Source organism: Macrobrachium rosenbergii, chromosome 21 (genome assembly GCF_040412425.1).
Source record: "Macrobrachium rosenbergii isolate ZJJX-2024 chromosome 21, ASM4041242v1, whole genome shotgun sequence".
Classification (NCBI taxonomy): domain Eukaryota; kingdom Metazoa; phylum Arthropoda; class Malacostraca; order Decapoda; family Palaemonidae; genus Macrobrachium; species Macrobrachium rosenbergii.
Window position 1 is genome coordinate 35,158,079 of NC_089761.1, and position 21,194 is coordinate 35,179,272.

The following is a 21,194-nucleotide window of genomic DNA, read 5'->3' on the forward strand; positions in this document are numbered from 1 at the left end:
CCAATGTATAGCTAAAAGTGAATTCAAACCATTGCAAGGTTGATAGGAGGGCTTATAATTCAGTGCATAGGCAGCAGTGAACTTCAGTTCGTTTCAATATGAGTGAGTTTCAACCATTACATTACCATTGAGTGAATTCAAACCAGAAGTGAATCCAAATAAATCTACAACCTTAAGAGGTACATTTAATTCAACAAAATTCAAACCACCAAATCACAAAGCTAGCAGGAGGGCTTATAATTAAGTGAATAAGTAGCAGTGAACTTAAAACCATTTTATTACAAGTGAATTTCAACCAATAGCTTACAACGAGTGAAGTCAAACCAACGTACAAGTCATAAGTGAATTCAAATCAATCCACAGTCTTATTGGGGTGCATTCAATTCGACAAAATCACGTCAACAAAATTGACTATTGTGAGGACTCCAGCCTCGATCTCAACAATAAACCGTAAATACCCATTCACAAGAAAAAAAAAAAGAATAAAAAACTTATTTTGCTGTGTTCAGCCTCGTAGTAAAATTTCCTTCACAATCATAAATACTGGAACGCGCGCCGGGCTGCCATTAACCTCTCAATGAGATCGCTTCGGAAAGCCCCATTCAGAGGGCAAGCCTCTAGACTTCAGGGTATTGTGCCCAAGGGCCGCTAAAGAGGGAGGAGGGAGGAGGAGGAGGAGGAGGAGGAGGAGGGGAAGGAGGAGGTAGAGGTTCTTGAGGGAGTTTGTGGGTATTGTGGCCAAGAGCCTCAAAAAGGGGTTGGGGGTTCCACTAACACTTCCCAACCTCCACTTGGGCATTTGGGCGACTCTGGGTCCCAAACTCCCTCCCTCAATGGGCTATACCTGGGCTACATACCCCTGTACCCGTTTCCCTTGGTCATTCGCTCGACTTCAGGGCATGAATGAGGCTCGGGTTGAGGCAGGGGAGGGGATACCCTATGCCCATATCGGTGTCCATATCCTGCCTTTCATAAAACGCATTCAGCGGGCTTGCCTCGATTTCAGAGAGAGAGAGAGAGAGAGAGAGAGAGAGAGAGAGAGAGAGAGAGAGAGAGAGAGAGAGCAATACATCCGGATATTTTACTGATGAAACATAAGTAATAATATTCTTTAGAAAACGTGAGAAAAATATCAGCTCAAAGGAAAACTGCAGCACACACACACACACACACACACACACACACACACACACACACACACACACACACAGACACACAGAGAGAGAGAGAGAGAGAGAGAGAGAGAGAGAGAGAGAGAGAGAGAGAGAATTTTATCTGTTTTGTCACGGGTTGGCATAATACCCTCCATTCTGTCAAATTATACCAATTCCTTCTCTTGTAACACTTTCTTTTTTGTGTCGTGGCGACAAAACATTTCTCGGACGAGGCAGGTTCTTTTCATTGTACCCCCCAAAAAATACCCTTCAGGGAAGGTCTTGAAGGCCTCGGAGGTGGGCATTGAGAAGGGGTATATGATGCCCAATAAAGGACCTATTTGGTTTGTTGGTGCGGAGGCGGGTGAGGGCATGAAAGGGGTTTGGAAAACCCCAAAATACAAAACCCCCAAATCGAGAGAACTAAAAGGGCCTTAGAAGACCATATTATGTCTTTCAAAAGTTCTCTCTCTTCGAATTCTTGTAGTTGTGAAGGAGAGACGAGGTCGGTGATTATAAACAACGGAGAGGAAGGAGGAGGAAAGGAAGGAGGAGGAGGAGGAGAGGAAGAAGGTATAGAAGAAGAAGAAGGGCAAAACTGGAGGAAAAATGAGAGAAGTCTCGGACACACTGACTCGGTTACGTAAGAAATCCGAAGATTCAATTTTCGCATCAACAACTCCTCCGTCAAACACAGAAACAACGAAACATTAATAACAGCCAAAAGTATAAACACAACAAATCAATAACAATAAACAAACAAAACAAGTCAAATTACATAAAGGAGGATAAGAGGACGAAGAAAAATTCTCATTCAGGAGTCTCGTATTTATGGAAGCCAGGGATCCGGAATATTTACGCGTGTACCCCCTGGTGGTGGCGGCCTGCCATCTAGCGGTCGGTTAGGTGATTAACTGCCCTAACCGACTCGCTCCATCAAGGGCCTATTCAGTGATTACGAGGAAATTTATGCATGGGGAAAGGTTTATTTCATAATGCGGTGGCCATATAGTTTATTTTATTTTTTGGGGGGGATCTGCAGGTAAATGGAGAGAGAGAGAGAGAGAGAGAGAGAGAGATAGGAAAATATATACAATGACTGACTTACATATACATATAATCATTTCCAGTGATATTTTGGAAAAAACCCTTTTTTTTTTTCACCTCATCGTTTTGCTTAAACTGATTATCCTGAGTCAGTCTTTACAGAATGTCGAGGTCGTATACTGAAATCCAGCCAAATTCTTGTCTTATTTTCGCTTACTTTATTTTATTTTCATATATTACGAATGATTTAGACGTGAAGGTCATTATTCATACGTCCAACAAAATTATATGATTTCTTGTGCCTTTAAGAAACGGTTCCATCAATGTACAAAATTGCACGAAATTTTTTTTATTGCTATTTTTCCATAAAAGTTGTCTATTTTACATATTCTATAAAAAATAAAATCGTTTATTTTACTCATTCTATGGAGAATAAAATTTTACATATTCTATAAAAAAAATAGTTTATTTTATATATCCTATAAAAATGAAAGTCAGATTTTTATCTTGTATATATCTTATAAAAATAAAGCTTTTCTTATTTTATACATTTAAAAATAATTTTTTACATATTCTATAAAAAAATAAAGTTTTATATATTCTATAAAAAATTAAGTCAGAATTTTATCATATATTTTACCAAAAAATAAGGATTTTTAACATTCTATACAAAATGAAACTTTTATTTAACATATTCAATAAAAAGTGAAGTTTTTTAATTTATATATTCTATAGAAAATTAAAAATCTGATTTTTATCTTACATATTCCATAAAAAATAAACTATTTTATACATTCTACAGAAAGTAGTTTTTATCTGATATATTCTGTAAAATATCGCTTTCTTGTTTTATATATACTGTAAAAATTAGCTTTTTATTTTATATATTCTATAAAAAATGTAAACTGCAATTTTCTTAATGTATGTAGTCGCCAATTAAGAAAATAGTCAAAAGTAATTTCTAAAAATCACAGACGATTAACGATCACAAACGAACAACGATCGTCGACGATTAACGATCATAAATCATCAATGGTCACTGACGATAAACGATCACATAGATTAACGATCGTCGGCGATTAGCCACCACAAACAAATAAGGATCTCTGACCATCAACGATCGCAAACAATTAAGGATCCCTGGCGATCAACGATTTCAATCTAGGATCTCTGACGATCAACGATCGCAAACAACGATCACTGACGATCAATGATCACAAACAACAGTCACCGACGATCAACGATCACAATCAACTGTCGTCGACGATCAACGATTGCAACTATCGTCGACGACCAACGATCACAATCAACGATCGTCGACGGTCAACGATCACAATCAACGATCGTCGACGGTCAACGATCACAATCAACTATCGTCGACGGTGAACCATCACAATCAACGATCGTCGACGATCAACGATCACAATCAACGATCTTCCCATATTATTCACAAACAACGATCGTCCCATATGAACAATCACAAACAAGTAACGATCGTCGACGATCAACAACCAAAAGCAATTAATCAACGACAATTGACGATCACCGATGCAAAAAAAAACTCTCCATAACTCGATTCGGAACAACAAAGGGGCTACCTATAGCCGGAAGCCAATATTGGAACGATCACTAATTTTTTTTTTATCCATTAAACGTGAGAGAAAATCCTTAGCATATCCTTCGTATCATTCCTCGCCCGACACCTTCCTCCAATCGATCCTTGGCTGACAAGGAAGGTAACGGAAGGATTGAAGGATCTACCTGTGGGAAAAACGCTTCGGGGCCAGAAGGATTTATGGATTTTTCTCACGGGTCCTTATTATTACGACTTGTCGCTTGGCCAGCGAGTGGTCGAGGTGCGAATCGGTTCGGTTTTCCTGTAATTGAATCCGAGGTACGAAATGACTTTCACAATGAGTTATGATGTTAGGTGAAGGACTTCATATATATTTTTTCAGTATTCTTCTGTTTACCGAACTGATTTGCTTTCGTGATTCTTCAAGGTATCTATTGTCAACTGGCAGTCAAAGCTGAATTCGAGGTACGAAATGACTAAAGAATTATGATTAAAAATGACTAAAATCGAACTATGATTATGTTAGGTGAAGGACTTTTTATATATTTATATTTTTGTCAGTATTCTTCTGTTTACAGAAGAGATTTATTTGTTTGTTGTGATTTTTCAAGGTATTTGTTGTTAATTGGGACGTCAAAACTGAATTCAAGGTACAAAATTACTAAAATCTAATTATGATTAATTATGGTGTTAGATGAAGGACTTTTGGTTATATAATTTTTTTATTACCATTATTATTCTGTTTACAAACCTGATTTACCCTCGTGATTCTTGAAGGCATCTGTTGACAATTGAGATGTCAAAACTGAATTCGAGGTACGAATTGACTCTTTTGAAGTAAATTGTGATGAATTATGATGAATCATGATGTTAGATGGACTTTTAAACAATTTTTTTATAAGTATTTTTCTGTTTACAGAAAAATACTTATAAAAATACTTATTCGTGATTCTTCAAGGTATCTGTTGTCAATTGAGATGTCAAAATTCCCACTGTGAATTTGCAGCACGAAATAGCTGGAAGTGTGACCTCAGTGAAGGACATCTATGTCTTTGTACTTCATCAGTACTTTAGACTTCACTCAATTTAAGTAAACAGACTTCGGAATCTTTCGTTAAGTGAGAGACAGACTCGTTTGAATTTAGTGAACAAAACTATGAATGGTCTAACTCAAATATATTTTTCTGTTCCCAGCCTAATTTTCCGCAACTTTCTCGTTCACCAAGTGACTAGTGTCTCCTCGGGGCCTTTCGTAATTCAAGTGCGACATTTGTTGATGTACTACGTGACAAACTGAAATATACCATTATGAAAAGTACTTAAGATACTTTTGTCGACAATACATACCGTGATTTGGAAGAAGGCGCTTTGACCATACTTTTTGTAATATATTGTAAGTCAAGATTGATAAGATGTGGATGCGTTTTCTCTAAATTGTAAATTGTTCTATATCTCGTTTCATTCATTCAATCATCCACACCTCGTTTACATTTCGTTTTATCTTATTTGAATTTTTGTAAATTCAGAATCACCTCTGTAAGCAAGGCAAGCTGGCCGACTGTATGTTGATAGCCTAACATAACTAAGACCATAACTCGTCTAGCCTTACTATTGTCTCTGTATAGTATCGCTTCATCTTATTAAAGATTAATCTTATTTGAATAAACTAACTTAAGTCTAACTTAACTTTATCTCAGTAAACAATATAATAACTTTCTTTACCTTACCTAGCCTATCAATGTAACGTAACTTCAACATAGCCTATCTTGACTTTAATTAAGTAAACAACGCCTTACTTTGTCTAACCTATCTTTACACAAGTAAACAAAGCCTCATTTTGTCTAACCTATCTTGACATTACTTAAGGAAACAAAGCCTTTCTTTGTCTAATCTATCTCGACTTTTCTTAAGGAAAGAAAGCCTTACTTTGCCTAACCTATCTTTATTTTAGTTAAGGAAACAAAGCCCCACTTTGTCTAACCTATCTTTACTTTGCCTAAGGAAATAAAGCCTTACTTTGTCTAACCTATCTTGACCTTACCTAAACAAAGATTATAAGAACTGTACCTTAACTAATCAAGTGTAACCTTACCTAACTCTATAGTAACGAACTTAAACTCTTACTTTGCCTAACCTTACCTTACCTTACACAGACCAGGCCTAACACAGTAGCACCTAGTCAGCAAGTACTATGAAGAAGCATTGGAGTGAAATCGCTTATCTACTGATCTAATATTCGAAAATATAACGTTACTTAAAGACAGATTGGTACCGATATGGTCCCGAAAATTTATGATAACTCGCAAAATAATCACCAGTCTACTTCTCTTGACCACAGCGGACCGTGGTGCTAAATCTCTCGTGCTCGAGGCTACTCCCAGATTTGACTGCTGAGAAATGGTTTTTATTGATTTAGTTCCTCATTGTTGGTTACATTGCATAACAGGAAAAAATTGACAATGTTGTCTTTGTCGAGGTCAGATGTAGATGAATTGTTGAAATTTTAGTTATTTTACCTTTTTTTTCCAAGTTGCATTTTTAGCAGTTTTATTTAACTTTCAGTTATATTGTCGTATTAACATTAATTTTTTTATTAAAATATCTAAAATTGACTCTGCATAAACTTAAGGTCAAGTTATATGGTATAAAAAGTCTTTAACGTAAGGGTTTCAGATATTGTTAATTTAGACCCTCATTTGATTCCAGATCTTCGTGCCTGTTGGTTAAATTAAAAATATAATTTCCTTTTTAACCTTTTATTCGTTATTGTGACTGGGTTAAACTTAATAAATTTGAGTCATCAGTCTCCAGCGATTCATGGTACCTGTGACTTAGAAATATCCTTAAAATTGTATCGATATTCCCGTTGGCTACTGAACAGGTAGAGTTAATATTACCTATGATTGGTAAGAATCTTCAAGTGTGTCAAGTTTAACATATATAAATTGGTTTGAAAATATTTAACAATTTACAAACACTGAGACTTCTTATGTTCACGTTGAAATGAGATTTTCGTTCGTGCATAAATCTCAGGAAATTTGGCGTATTGTCCTAACAGCAGCTCAGTTGTTTAGCTTTAATTATTCTTGTACTCAGTGATTGCTTACGGCAGGGCTTCAAGTTATTGTCTTCGTTATTCAATAAATAAAGTTTCCAGCTCACCCTTAGATACCATAATCTCATTTCAACTTTCACAGGAACAGAAGTGCTGAAGTTTACAACTTCTTCATCCTTAGCAACTCTTATTTCCTAACTATTAAAATACCGTCAGTGCACCTCACGAGGTGCACTGTAGGCTTTACTTAAGGTTCTGTGCAGCGTCCCCTCGGGCCCTAGCTGCAACCCCTTTCATTCCTTTACTGTAGTTTCGTTCATATAACCTTATATTTTACTTTCAACCCTCTCCTAACAATGGTTTCACATAGCAAACACTATGACCTCATAGGCCCAAGTGCTTGGCCTTTGGCCTAAATTTTATATTCCATTCCATAAGAACAAAAGCATAGTCATGTCCACTCCAATTTCAGGTAATAATAGTTTCACGGACTTCGGTGTAATATGAATTTGAATTGATATTCCCTAATTATTACATATTTCATAACATTTTCAGAGGTTTACAAGTAGTTTTGTCGTTTAGCCGTAATAATTCACTTACGGCTTTAAGTTCCAAGAATATGTTTCATGCTGTTGGGCAAAAAACTTGCAATATCAAACAAGTAGACAAAAATAAAGTTGCATATTTCTTTATTACGAAATCATCTACTGGCATTATTTTATATCACACAAGTTCACAGGAAAAAAAAATTGAAGCATAACCAGTAGCCTCGGGATTAAATCTGGCTTAGTTCAACCACAGATAGTTCATAATTGGAACACCATTTTTAGAAAGGTTTGGAGTGATTTATATACACTTTCAACTGCCTTGCGTCCAAGTAGCAGAGCTCAAACTAAGTTTACTGAAACTTGCAACAAATCCCAGCTGTTGTGTTCAGGTCTTAGTGGAATCACAAGAGAAAATCTTTGAAGTTTAAAGTAATTAAAAATATATTTTAATATCAATTCGAGCGAATAAAGAAAGGATAGATGACTCACATAGTTTATTGCACTAAATTATTACACTTTTGTACATTGTACTTTTGTACATTCAAAGTAAAAAATCAGAAATCAATGAATTTCTCAAATAAAAAGAAAATTTGGTTTTTCAAACTTCGTGTACATTTGAACCAAAACATGATCAAAAACTTAAAAACTTCAATAAGAAAATTATACGTTAAATTTTTCCACAGGTGAAAATATCTGCTCGTCAAAATTAATTTTTCCCATAGGCGAAAATATCCGCTTGTCAAAATTATTCATCACTAATTTATTCCTCATTTGTCGAAGTCACCGGCGTCTCTCGTGGTCCAACGCAGTCTTAAAATAAAAGAATAAATTGGGCTCAAGCCAAACTTTATCAAAAATCTTATATAAAAAGTATAAGATGTTCTATGAAGAAAAAGTTCAAGATTTTTTTTCAAGAACTTAATAATCACTCGAGAACTTAAGTCACTTTATCAAAATTCATTATATTCACTCGAGAACCTAGTCATTTAATCAAAATTCATTATAATCACTCGAGAACTTAGTCATTTAATCAAACTGTTAAAACTCATTTTAATCACTCGAGAACTTAGTCATTTAATCAAAACTCATTATAATCACTCGAGAACTTAGCCATTTAATCAAAACTCATTATAATCACCTGTTACTTAGCCATTTAATCAAAACCCATGTATGTAATTTGTACTGTCCTGCTAACATATATTAAGTTTCTAATATTTGTAATCAGCCTCTCAAGATTTAGTTAGCAATTACACTACGCATTTTCCCGAGATGTAACTCATACCTTTCCCTAAAAAAAGGGAAGTGCATATCTTAACAATTAAACCAGTTTCTAAAAATAATCTCGAGTTAGGTTTCTCCCCGACATGTGTTTGAGGGTAAACCTACAATTACAAAAACTACCTGTTGTGCAATTTGTCTTTCCCAAACCCTAACGTAAAAAAATGTTTGTATGTGCTGTCAACGTGCTAACATATATTATAATTTCCTAATACTTTTGTTATCAGCCCTCTCAAGATTGAGTCAGTTGTAATATAAATCTACAAAAGTTACCTTATTTTTAAAACAATTGTACACTAACCTAGTAAACCACCTTTCCATTAAAAAAAATCAAGATAACAAAATTTTTCAAGTTATGTTTTAGCCTAACCTGAAAATACTAACTTAAATCAAATATTGCTATTTTGTTTAGTAATTTAGGCTAAAAATTCCTTTCCCCCAAATAAAACTTCGTATTTAATATTACAATTCTGTTTAAAAATTTAGTGTTGAAAAAATTCCTACCACCACCAAAAAATATATATCATAAACATCTTGCTGTTTTGTTTCCCTAATTTAGGCTGACCGAAATTCCTACCCTTTCTGTCCTGTTTGAAAAATTGGTTACTATTTTGTTTAGTCATTTGAGGCCAAAAAATTCTTCAAGGTTTCAGTAATATGAGAGACATTTCAGTTGAATAAGATTAACTCATTTGTTTTTTATCCAACACAAATGTCCCTTCTCACTTGTTTCAAACTATTTTTTGACCAACTCCCAATAAAATAAAAATACCAGAGAATTTTTAAAAGAATAGAAAAAACTTGAGAAGGCTTATAATAAAACAATTGTAACCAACTCCCAATAACATAGGAAAAAACCACCTCTTAACCACAAAGAAAAAAATGAAAAAACTTAATAGGCTGAGTAATAAAGTATTGCTATTTTTTTCTAGCAATTTAGGCTAAAAAAAATCAGTAAATACAGTAACCCGGACATTTATTGCAAAGCTAACTCATTGTTTCACAACACAAATGTCCCCTCACTGTCAAACTATTATAACCAACTCAAAAAAATGAAAAACCAGAGAGAGCTATAAATAGACCAGGAACCACAAAAAAAAATAACTCCCCAGAACCCGAGAAAAACTTCAAGGGCTCGAAAAAACAATCCCTCGGCGTAGGCCAAACACCGAGAAAATACAATCTTTGGAAAGGTCATTAGGCAACAGATCACACTTAGAAAAAGCTGTTTGCGAAGAAACTGACTTACGAAGAGTCTTCTCCTCTCGACGACCAGTTCCACCACGAGCAGGCAAAGGCAGAGAACCATGAACGCTCCTATGTAGGCTTTGATAACTTCCAAGTTCAGTCTCCAGAGGAACCCGCGGATTTCCTCGTGCTGTGAGGATTTCGAGAGATTCATCTCCTGGAAAGAGAGAGAGAGGGGGAGCTGGTGTTAAGTCTTGACTGCATATATGTAATAGAGAGAGAGAGAGGGGAGGGGGATCTGGTGTTAGTCTTGACTGCATATATACAACTGAATCTGGTGTTAGTCTTGACTGCATATATATAACTGGACTGGAAAGAGAATTTTTTATGGCTATGTAAAATATATGTTTTTTTTGTATGTTTTAAATTTTTATTCTGCAAGTACATCATTTATCCTTTTTTCTGAGAGAGAGAGAGAGAGAGAGAGAGAGAGAGAGAGAGAGAGAGAGAGAGAGAGAGAGAACACTTGAGTGGATGCTACTTATTTTACGAAAACTATGTTACTTTATCATTCATTTTTTCCATATATTCCTCGGTGTCATTATAACTTGTGCATTGCAAAACCTCCTAATTATATTATGGATTTATATTATGGATTTACAACTGACTTTATCGCAAATTTTTGGGGGATTTATTTTTGAGGAAGTGCAAAATTTTCACGTATCTCAACTTCTATTCATCATTTCACCTACACTAGTTATTTTGGGGAATTTTGATGCCATTTTTGCAATTATCTTAATCTCTGCTCCTTACTCTACCCATATAGGTTATTTTGGGGGGATTTTTATGCCATTGTATAGAGCAATCATTTAGCTGCTAAATGAAACAAAAATTAAGCAGTCTCCCTTGAAAACGGCCAGTTACGAGTCTTTCAACAAAAAAGGGTATAAACATCTTTAGCGCGTAAATTGTAGTTTTTATTTCATTTAAGATTAAAAGTTTCACATGATCATGCGTCTGGCAACGCTATAGGGCAGGCCACCACCGGTCCGTGGCTGAAAGCTTCATGGGCCGTGGCTCATGCAGCATTATACGCTGTACATAAAACTATTGAGCCGAACGGCGAATTTTTTACTTGTTTAACTCATGACAGTAAGTCCCTTCTAGCAAGGGCAGCTTTTCCCTTTTTCTCAGCCTTCGCCCTGTTTTAACTTGACTATTCATTTTACCTTCATAGGTAATTAAATTTACCTTCATTCTTTATAGGTCATTACCTTACTGCTACTTTCCCTAAATAGTCAGAAAGTATTTATATTTTCGTTCTTTGTTCGGCATCACTCTAGCAAACCAACGAAATGGCCAGGCATCTAGTTAGCGAAAATCTTTGCCATTTGAAAATTTACAGTTAAACTGGCAAATGTAAACAAATCTATATTGAATTTAAGTTACACTAAAATCCATACTAAAACAAATCCAGCTTTAATTTTCATGAAAATTATATCTAAATAAAATAAAATAACCCTCTCTACTACTGTGGAATACTTTGATAAAATGGATAGTATATATTTGCAACACCCTAAACTTTTATTGAGTGTTAAATACTTTCGTATCCTACAGGTTTCATTTAAAATCCCTAATTAAGCATAAAATGCCCTAGCCTCCCCGCCCATCTCCGGCCCCAAATAAATCAAAATCCTTAATTTAAAAGTTATTGAAAGCTGGAATCGGACGTCTCAGCATAATTCGGACAGAAATGAGTCTTAAGTACACTGAAATAAGTGTTTCGTTACTTGAACCCTCAGCAACACACTAAAACAACGTAGAAGTTATTGGTACTGAACCATAGTCGGGTCAGGACAAAACTAAGCCATTTATTCATGTTGTAACTTTTGGTTTTATACGCGGCCACGCCCACGTCTGCTTTCAAGTCTGGGGTAGGATTGAACACAAAGGTTGCTTGAAATACAGCTTAACAATAAAAAGTTCCTTGATCTCCACAAGAAATTAAATTTTACCAAAACCAAACTAAGTGAAAATACTCCCTACAGAGCGGTACACTTGGTAATTCGGCCAATTAGCTAGAGACAAGGCAGGAACCTTAAGAATTACAGAAAGAAAAACTGGCTGAGCTCTCATCTACAGTAATGTTTCGCCTTACACTTGTAAAATTTTACAAAAAAAAAAAAAATCTCATACACTTTCATTAATCGCCAGAACGAGAAACAACAAACATCCAAGTCGAACTCACCTTAGTAATTACGTCGTTCGTATTAAAATCATTTTTCAAACTACGAAACGATTTTAAGGTTAGCCATAATCCCATCCACATGAATTAGGTCCCAAAATCCGAAGAATTATCATCTTCAGCAATAGCCAAGATGGAAAATCTTATAAAAATATTTTTTTTTAAAGTAAAAACTCCACCGTTTGCACAAGGAACCATAAAAAAACCCCAACATCTTCAATGCAATTTGAGACCCCAAAACAAGAACATATGACACCTGTACTCACTATTAAAAGGTCGCCGATTTCTCAGAATGAAAAGCGAGTGTTAACAGTCACTGCACCAAAAGCCAGAAATTCACTCCAGAGCTGAGATTTTTTAACTGGAACTTGGCTCCCACTGGTTTCCCCCACTCGAAACCAAGGAGAGCCAAGGTAGTGGGACTGAAATTTTAAGCCATCTGTACTCTGCAATCCTTGTCGAAACAAATGGTGTTTTAAGGCAGGCTTTCATTCGGTCAGAATAAAAATCTACCCTAAAATGGGAGACTGCAGTATCTGCAAAAATACAAACTGAGAAAAATGGTAGATACTGCAGTTTTCCGTTGCCTCACAACTGATTTTGCAGATACTACAAATGTGACCCCCTAAATAAAGCATTGAAGAACCATTCTGAAACTGCAGTAACTTGTGTATTAGTGTTTCAAGAGCCCAATAGGAGGCATATCTCAGTTTAGAAAACTTTTGTAGATGCTGCAGTTTTTCATATTAGGGCAGAAATGTTCATGTTATTTCTGATTAGGCTGTAATGCTGATATAATTAATTTTTTTACATTGTTATAAAATTACTAAACACCACGGCTGAATTTCAAAAGCTCAGAGTTTGTAATCATAGATTTCTTTTATTAAGGTTTTAGTCTTGAGAGTAAAACCGCCTGATTTTAGATAGCTTGACAGCACATTAGTCTTTTTTCATTTAATATCTGAAATTTCTCTGCATTACCGTTTCAGAATAAAGTGAGAGAAAATGTCATTATTTTCACATTTAGTTCCAAGGACAAACAGTACGGAAAATGAAATATCAAATTCATTAACATTTTTAATATTTTTATGAGAATCACATATATGTGAAAAGCTAAACCGTTCTCTCAAGTAAACCATCAGAGTTTGTCAACTAATTAACATTGCCATTCCAGTGCCACGCAATAGAGTTAAAAGCTAAGTATCGAAAAATATTAAAGTTAGTATTTTGATCTAAATGCTGTACACTAATAACAGTGATTCAGATCCTCCAGTGGAGGTTGAAATTTTGATGTAAATAATACAGTCATACGAAACAATCCTGAAATTATCAAAACACGAATTACATTGAAAACTCAAATTACATTTAAAACACGAATTACACTGACAACTCAAATTACATTTAAAAAAACGAATTACATAGAAAATTCGAATTACATTTAAAACACGAATTACACTGGCAACTCAATTACATTAAAAATTAATTACATTTAAAACGAATCACATTGAAAATTCAAATTACATTTAAAACACGAATTACATTTAAAACAAATTACACTTAAAATACAAATTAAATGTGCAACAAAATTCAAAACAATTACATTTAAAATTCAAATTACATTTCAAATGCAAATTACGTTCAAAACACAACCATTTCAAACAAAATTATATTTTAAACCTAAATAACATTTTAAAAGAATTCAGCTCCAGGCCAGAAAAATATCAAACTTCTCTTGATTAAAAAGCAAGCACAGTCGAAATAAACCTGTCAATAAACAAAAAAAGAGGTTACCATTGCTTAAAACCTTCAGACGCTGGAATTTAAATAACCTCTTGACATTAAACCTTGTCTGTTGACGGTGACCTTGTCTGAAGCTTTATCTCATCTACCTTTGACCTCTGGGTCTCTGTAATCTTACCACGGCTCTCTGAAAAGGATAAGACAAGCGGCTGACTGATTAATTTGAAAAGTATTCTGGCGTCCCAACACCAAAGATTATAGGTCACTGGCATAATGTCTAGATACTTACTTTAACTACTTAACTACACTCAAGTAGATCACAGTCTTTTAAAACTGGTTTCATGAAATTTGAAAAATATATTGTCCAGAGAACTATAATGTCATTATATCTTTTGTGATTCATATTTCTACAGAAAATCTGTTGAAAATTTCAATAAAAATTTATATGAAATATTAATTTTTTTAAAATTTCCATTAAATTTATGTTACAAAGCCGTTTCGAAATCAACTAAAAAAAAGCTGTATAAACCTCAAAGCTTTACGAAATTAAGCTCAGAATTCCAAAAATAAAACAAAATAAAGCAGCAGGCCTTCCCGAAATCAAACCAGTGTGAAACTTGGCGGCCTCCATATACGTATGTTGAAACTATCATACTCAACAGTACTTGTGTGTGAATGTGTGTGTTTTTTCTTTTTTAAAAAATAACATTCATGCATTCATTTCTCTTTCTCCTTACCTGCGGTCGCCGTACGCCGAGCAAATGCAGGAACTCGGAGATGAGAAGAAGAGAAAGAACCAATAACAGGATCAAGCAGACGACTTCGCCTCCGAGCTCTTCCACGATCCGATTGGCCAAATCTCCATCGTCATCCCACATTGCGTGGAAGTCCATCCTTTGGGACTGGAACTGGAAGGTGAAATTTAGACCCAAGGCCAAAAGCTGGGACCTATGAGGTCATTCAGCGCAGAAAATAGTGTTGAAACATTTCTGCCCTAAAATGGAAAACTGCAGTATCTACAGAAATTTTCGAAATTGAGATATGCTATCCAAATGGGCTCGTGGAACACAAAATACACAAGTTACTGCAGATTCTTCAATGATTCCCTAGAGTATGCAGGGGATCACACCTCCAGTATCTGCAAAATCAGCAGTAAGGCAAGGAAAAACTGCAGTATCTACCATTTTTCTCAGTTTTGTATTTTTGCAAATTCTGCAGTCTTTAATTTAGGGCAGAATTGTTAGGGGAGGGCGGAAAGGAAGATGGAAGACAGGGAATATGGACTGACGTACAGTAAAAGGAATGAAAGGGGTTGCAGCTAGAAGACTAAGTGACGTTGCAATGAACCTTAAGATTCCAAAACAAAAAAAAGCAGCTTGCTACTTAGGGTTGGTTTAAATAGCTATTCAGTTATTAATAAAAAAACACAGTTAGTAAAAAAAAATTCACGTTCTATGCTATGGATATCTTTCAAAAATATCAAGCTAATTCTACAGCTACCTAAAAATTACGTAAAAATAAAAAAAAAATTAAATCAAACCTGATATTTCGACCGAGGTCTCGCAGCTTGAAGATGAAAACGGCGATTTCAGCTGCTAAAATCCATTAGCACAGGGACAACTCCCCACAGACTCTTCCGTTGTCACTTTTCAGTCTTGTCTAGTCAAGGATGGTTAAGCTGAGAGTGACGAAGCTGTAAAGCTTTTAAACTTTTCGAAGAGCCTGACTTACCCCTCATTGTGACGCAGACAAACTTGAAGTATCAGTTCCAAGAAAGTTCTGTTGTCTAGAAAGATTTCATATGTTTAAAACTAGAGTGATTTTGAATTCTATTTATTATGATAACTGCTGACGTGTAACAGAAGTGTCCTTTCCTATTTAAAGCTTTTTTTTTTTATAAGTGATCTCTTCTTTCTGTATTTCCCATTGCCTTCTGTTACTTCTTTCTGATGAACACTGTAATATTCTTTGGAGGGCTTCAATTAAAAGTCAGTGGCCCTTCTGGTGGGCTTGTTCCATACGAATAGGGTTCATCTTCTGAATAATAATAATAATAATAATAATAATAATAATAATAATAATAATAATAATAATAATAATAATAATAATAATAATTGTAATAATCTTGCATTATATTTATTTAGTTATTTATTTACTCATGTACTGTATGTATGTATGTATGTATGTATGTATGTATGTATGCACCTAGCACCATAAACAGGCAAACCTGATGTCGACGACCCCTAGAATACGTCACATGGTCAAATTTGATTGATTTATACAGAAAAATATGTATATATATATATATATTATATATATATATATATATGTATATATTTATTTATAAAATTGCTATATACTGATTATGCGTGAACTGTAGGTTCTTGTCGCACCTATGAAACTATTAGTGTCAACTAGATGAACTACTGTAGGTTATTTAGTTTATTGAATGATGCCCCTGGTTCAAAGTTACTAGCTAAATCAATTGTTCACTAATGAAGATTTTGTATCATTAAGACTTTCTTATACGATTTTGCATAATTAAGACTCATGTACTCGAAACATTTTTTATTGAATAAAAGATTTTATTTGTTGTTAAATGAATATTCTTTAATTTATTTAGAAGAGGATTCAAAGATATTTATACAAAGAATAAAAATAACTATTTTTGTTTAATTTTAAGATTAATATTTAATATTCAGGAGGGGATTGAAAGATCAATCATAACCAAGGCCTCCTAATCCAAAGATTAGCTTACACATTACCAATCCTTTTTTGAGGGGGGGGGGGGAATAAGGCTCTATGGGTCAATATTTCCCTGCTATAAGAAAAAATATAGTTAAAAAAAAAAAGAAATTTCAGACAGTTTCGTCACATAAGATAAACCTTTAAAATTATCTCTAGAGCATAACTTTCGAAGAGAGAAAGAAAGAAAGTGTTTGCACGATGCGAGTCTGTTGTCAGAGAGAGAGAGAGAGAGAGAAGAGAGAGAGAGAGAGAGAGAAAGAGGTCCGGGTCACCCACGGCCTATGCAGATCTAAATGAGCCATCCCGTTAAAAATATGTGAATATGGCCTTAGGTATTTCACCTCCCTTTCCACCAGAACTATTATCTCTCTCTCTCTCTCTCTCTCTCTCTCTCTCTCTCTCTCTCTCTCTCCTCTCTCTCTCATTTTATACACACAAACACACATAAACACACATGTTTTATAAGTACTAGTTCCTAGAGAAATATTTTCAGATGATTTCTAGAGGGAAACAAACATTGCATAAGTACTAGAACCTAGAGAAATTTTTCAAGATGAATTTCAGACTGAAACAAATACTATATAAGTACTAGAACGTAGAGAAACGTTTCCCAGGTGAATTTTAGACTGAAACAAATGTTTAATATGTACTAGAACCTAGAGAAACGTTTCCAGATGATTTTCAGACTGAAACAAATATTGTATAAGTACTAGAGCCTAGAGAAACATTTCCAGATGATTTTAGACTGAAACAAATATTGTATAAGTACTAGAACCTAGAGGAATATTTCCAGACAATTTCTAGACTGAAACAAATATTTCATAAGTGTTAGAACCCAGAGAAACGTTTCCAGATGATTTTAAAATGAAACAAATATTGTATAAGTACTAGAACCTAGAGGAGTATTTCCAGATGATTTCTAGACTGAAACAAATATTGTATAAGTGCTACAACCTAAAGAAACGTTTCCAGGTTACGATTCTTAATGACAGCAATTAAAGCTGACATCTCACTTTTCGGGGCTACGAGGTCTCGCCGTTCATATAAGGTCATTCATAACGGGTCAAATGCTTAGACTCATTACTCGCGCCGAGATGGGTATGCGAGTTTCGCCAGAAGAGATGAACCATCTCTATTCATCACTTGCGTAAAGACGAATTTCGTCTTTCCCAGACTCGTTTTGGGGTACCTTTTAGTTCTTAGACCTTATAGATCTATAGCATAAGAGCCCTTTTTTGTCTGGCACACACTCATAGGAGAGGCAGCTTATTTTAGGCTTTTTGAACTGGGTACATAATGTCGTTTCAGGTACCCATATACCCCACCATCTCATGCCCCGCCGTCTCATCGTACCTGTCGCTAATTACACCGCTTTTACAGGTGAGAGTGATGTGGGAGAATGCCAGCAGCTATGTGTGAACACCGATGCTATAGATGAGAGAGAGAGAGAGAGAGAGAGAGAGAGAGAGAGAGAGAGAGAGAGAGAGAGAGAGAGAGAGAACTAAAATCGGATGTTAGACTTTATAGAAAAGACTAAAATAATGATTACACTAAATGTTATGTACCTGTAATTAGATATAAGATTTATATGAAACTGTAAATTATTGAGAGAGATAGAGAGAGAGAGAGAGAGAGAGATATATAGAGATATAGAGAGAGAGAGAGAGACAGAACTAAAAGAGTATTTATATATATATATATATATATATATATATATATATATATATATATATATATGTATATATGTATATATATATATATATGGACAATAGATAAGAATATCTATAATGCTATTTGTAGCTTCCCCATAAAGTGTCTACACGATTGTTACTGATTGGTTTCAAATAGACAGGTCTTATGCCAGCACAGGTCACTGCCCAGAGGGAATTAGAGGCCTGGCGTCGACCTCCGCATCCCGTCCAACCAACGGAGAGACCTTGTGTGACCCAAAGCCTCAGTGAATCCTTGAGATTATCAAATCCTCTAAAAGACATATCTAACCTCTAGATAGGTAATCATTCCCCGCCATCTTACCACTCCTCTGACCCTCCCAAACCATCACCTTGTATTTGCTTATCCTAACAACGACCTCCTCCCTCCTGATTGCGGCTTTGGGCTGTCCACCTCCCCTGACGCAGGAAGAAGAGGCGTCTTTCGCCATTGCCTAATGGCACCTCCTTGCATCCTTGGAGAAGGAGGATCCACATGTTTCATAACCGAAGGGGGGCTGGCCATAGGATCCACCCTCCTATTAATTTCGGCAGTTCTCGATATTCCCTCTTTGGTTAATTACAGGGTGGCCCACGGCGTGCCATCTCTCAGGGAGCGAATTCTAGCACCTACAGTGTTCATGATGGAGAGATATGTGTGTGTGTGTGTGTGTGAGAGAGAGAGAGAGAGAGAGAGAGAGAGAGAGAGAGAGAGAGAGAGAGAGAGAGAGAGAGAAAGAGAGAGAGAGAGCTCAAAGATTCTTATTTAGTATATCAAGATACTTGATTGAGTTCAATATTTCATTTCATATTAGAGATGAGAGTGAAAGAGAGGGTATGATAGACAGATAAAAAGATGAATAAATAAAAGAGAGAGAGAGAGAGAGAGAGAGAGAGAGAGAGAGAGAGAGAGAGAGAGAGAGAGAGAGAGAGAGAGAGAGAGAGAGAGTATTCTTTGTATCTTAATTACCTAAAACAGAGAAGATTGAATTAAGTTTTATTTCCCTTTGAATGAGTCATAATAATAATAATAATAATAATAATAATAATAATAATAATAATAATAATAATTAATAATAATATTATTATTATTATTATTATTATTATTATTATTATTATTATTATTATTATAGATTTGCTCTTCAATAACAGATGTTAAAGAAGCTGGACAACAAAGCAGGGAGAGATCGAAAAAAACAGATGTAATCTCTCTCTCTCTCTCTCTCTCTCTCTCTCTCTCTCTCTCTCTCTCTCTTTGTTGTTAACATTGTACTCTCTCTCTCTCTCTCTCTCTCAAGTCAATTATGATTTCCGCCACCCACTGCGTGTGATCTATCATATTTATGTATCCCTAACCTGCTTGAAATTAGCGAGATCCCTGAGTGTGGGTGCAGAGAGAGAGAGAGAGAGAGAGAGAGAGAGAGAGGTTACCCCAGTTTTAGGTGATCTGTCATCTGGCTAAATGAGCTGTGAGGATAGATAGGAATTTGTATTCAGTATTTGCAGTGCGATTTATCTTCCCTGTTGTGATTCTGATTTCAGTAATCATTCCTTTGCATAATATTTGTGTTATATTTGTATATATACTTACACAGATTAATACACAGATACATACATATATATACACACACACATATATATATATATATATATATATATATATATATATATATATATATATATATATATATATATATATATATATATATATACAAATAATAATTGACAAAGGATATAGCATACATACTGAATAAAATTATTCATTTTCCAAATCTCAGTTACGGTAATTTATAACTTTAAAACCTTATATAAAATTTAAAATTCAAACCAGAATGCAATTCAGAAAAGCTTCAATAAAACATGGGAAATGAAATAGACCTCCCCCCCCACCCTCTTCCCACTCCCTTCCACCCACACCCAGCCTGCCAATACCCCACCTCCTCCCTCGCTTTTCTCCCTTTGCAAAAAGAAAAAAAAAGCACTACACTCTTACAACTTCACCCATTCGAATTTCACGAGCACCATCCTCTCACCCTTAACCCGTCGAATATCTCTGCCGAGTCTAAACACAACGTGTGTGCCCGGACGCGCCTGCGCACCCGCCAAGAACTCTCTCTCGCCCACGGAAGGGTCATTACCGCTCGCCTATGCATTCAGGCAACGCCAGGGAGAAACAAAAAGGTCAATCATTTTCGCCTTTTATTCTCCGCCAAGAAACCTCTCCCGGACGCATATAAAAGCCGATGCTCGTCCAATCCAGCCGCTTAATGAACCTGTGAACCTCAATAAACCTCAAAGGGGGTATTCTCTCTCGAGCCCCATTATGGGGAAGCTCTTGTTCAACAGCCTTATAGTTTCGCTGGTCAAGGGAGGGAGGAAGGAAGGGAGGAAGGGAGGGAGGAAGGGAGGGAAATTTTAGCCTCGGCGGAGGTCATAAGAGGAGCCTGCTTTTTTTTTTATGAGGGACCTCTCCGAGGTCGGTGGCTCTCAAAGGTCTCTTTTAATTGTTGATTTTTTCTTTCAGGACTCTCTCTCTCTCTCTCTCTCTCTCTCTCTCTCTCTCTCACAGTTGCATATGTTTGGAAATATATGAAACAATTAGTAAACTAAGTAACTCTTTCTCTCTCTCTCTCTCTCTCTCTCGCTCTCACTCATTGTTGCATATGATGGGAAGATTTTTAAACATTGGGAACTACTCTGTCTCTCTCTCTCTCTCTCTCTCTCTCTCTCTCTTTCACTGATGCATATGTTGGGAAACATTTAAAAATTAGGAAACTTAGTAACTCTCTCTCTCTCTCTCTCTCTCTCTCTCTCTCTCTCTCTCTCTCTCTCTCTCTTCACTGATGCATGTTGGGAAAATTTAGAAAAATTAGGAAACTTGTAACTCTCTCTCTCTCTCTCTCTCT

The 21,194-nt window shown here is 35.5% G+C and overlaps 2 long non-coding RNA genes across 3 annotated transcripts; both read right to left on the minus strand.

The window, feature by feature from the left end:
- Positions 1–7,859: 7,859 nt before the first annotated feature.
- LOC136849584 (uncharacterized) lies at positions 7,860–12,497 on the minus strand. Its single transcript, XR_010856324.1, has 3 exons — positions 12,358–12,497; positions 9,908–10,063; positions 7,860–8,190 (listed from the first exon to the last, which is right to left on the minus strand). It is a non-coding gene; the product is annotated as an uncharacterized lncRNA (long non-coding RNA).
- Positions 12,498–13,155: 658 nt separating this feature from the next.
- LOC136849918 (uncharacterized) lies at positions 13,156–15,520 on the minus strand. Of its 2 annotated transcripts, none has more exons than XR_010856465.1 (3): positions 15,372–15,520; positions 14,569–14,733; positions 13,156–14,018 (listed from the first exon to the last, which is right to left on the minus strand). It is a non-coding gene; the product is annotated as an uncharacterized lncRNA (long non-coding RNA). The 2 variants fall into 2 exon arrangements; XR_010856466.1 differs by having other exon boundaries at positions 14,569–14,739; positions 15,372–15,504.
- Between the last annotated feature and the right edge of the window lie 5,674 nt (positions 15,521–21,194).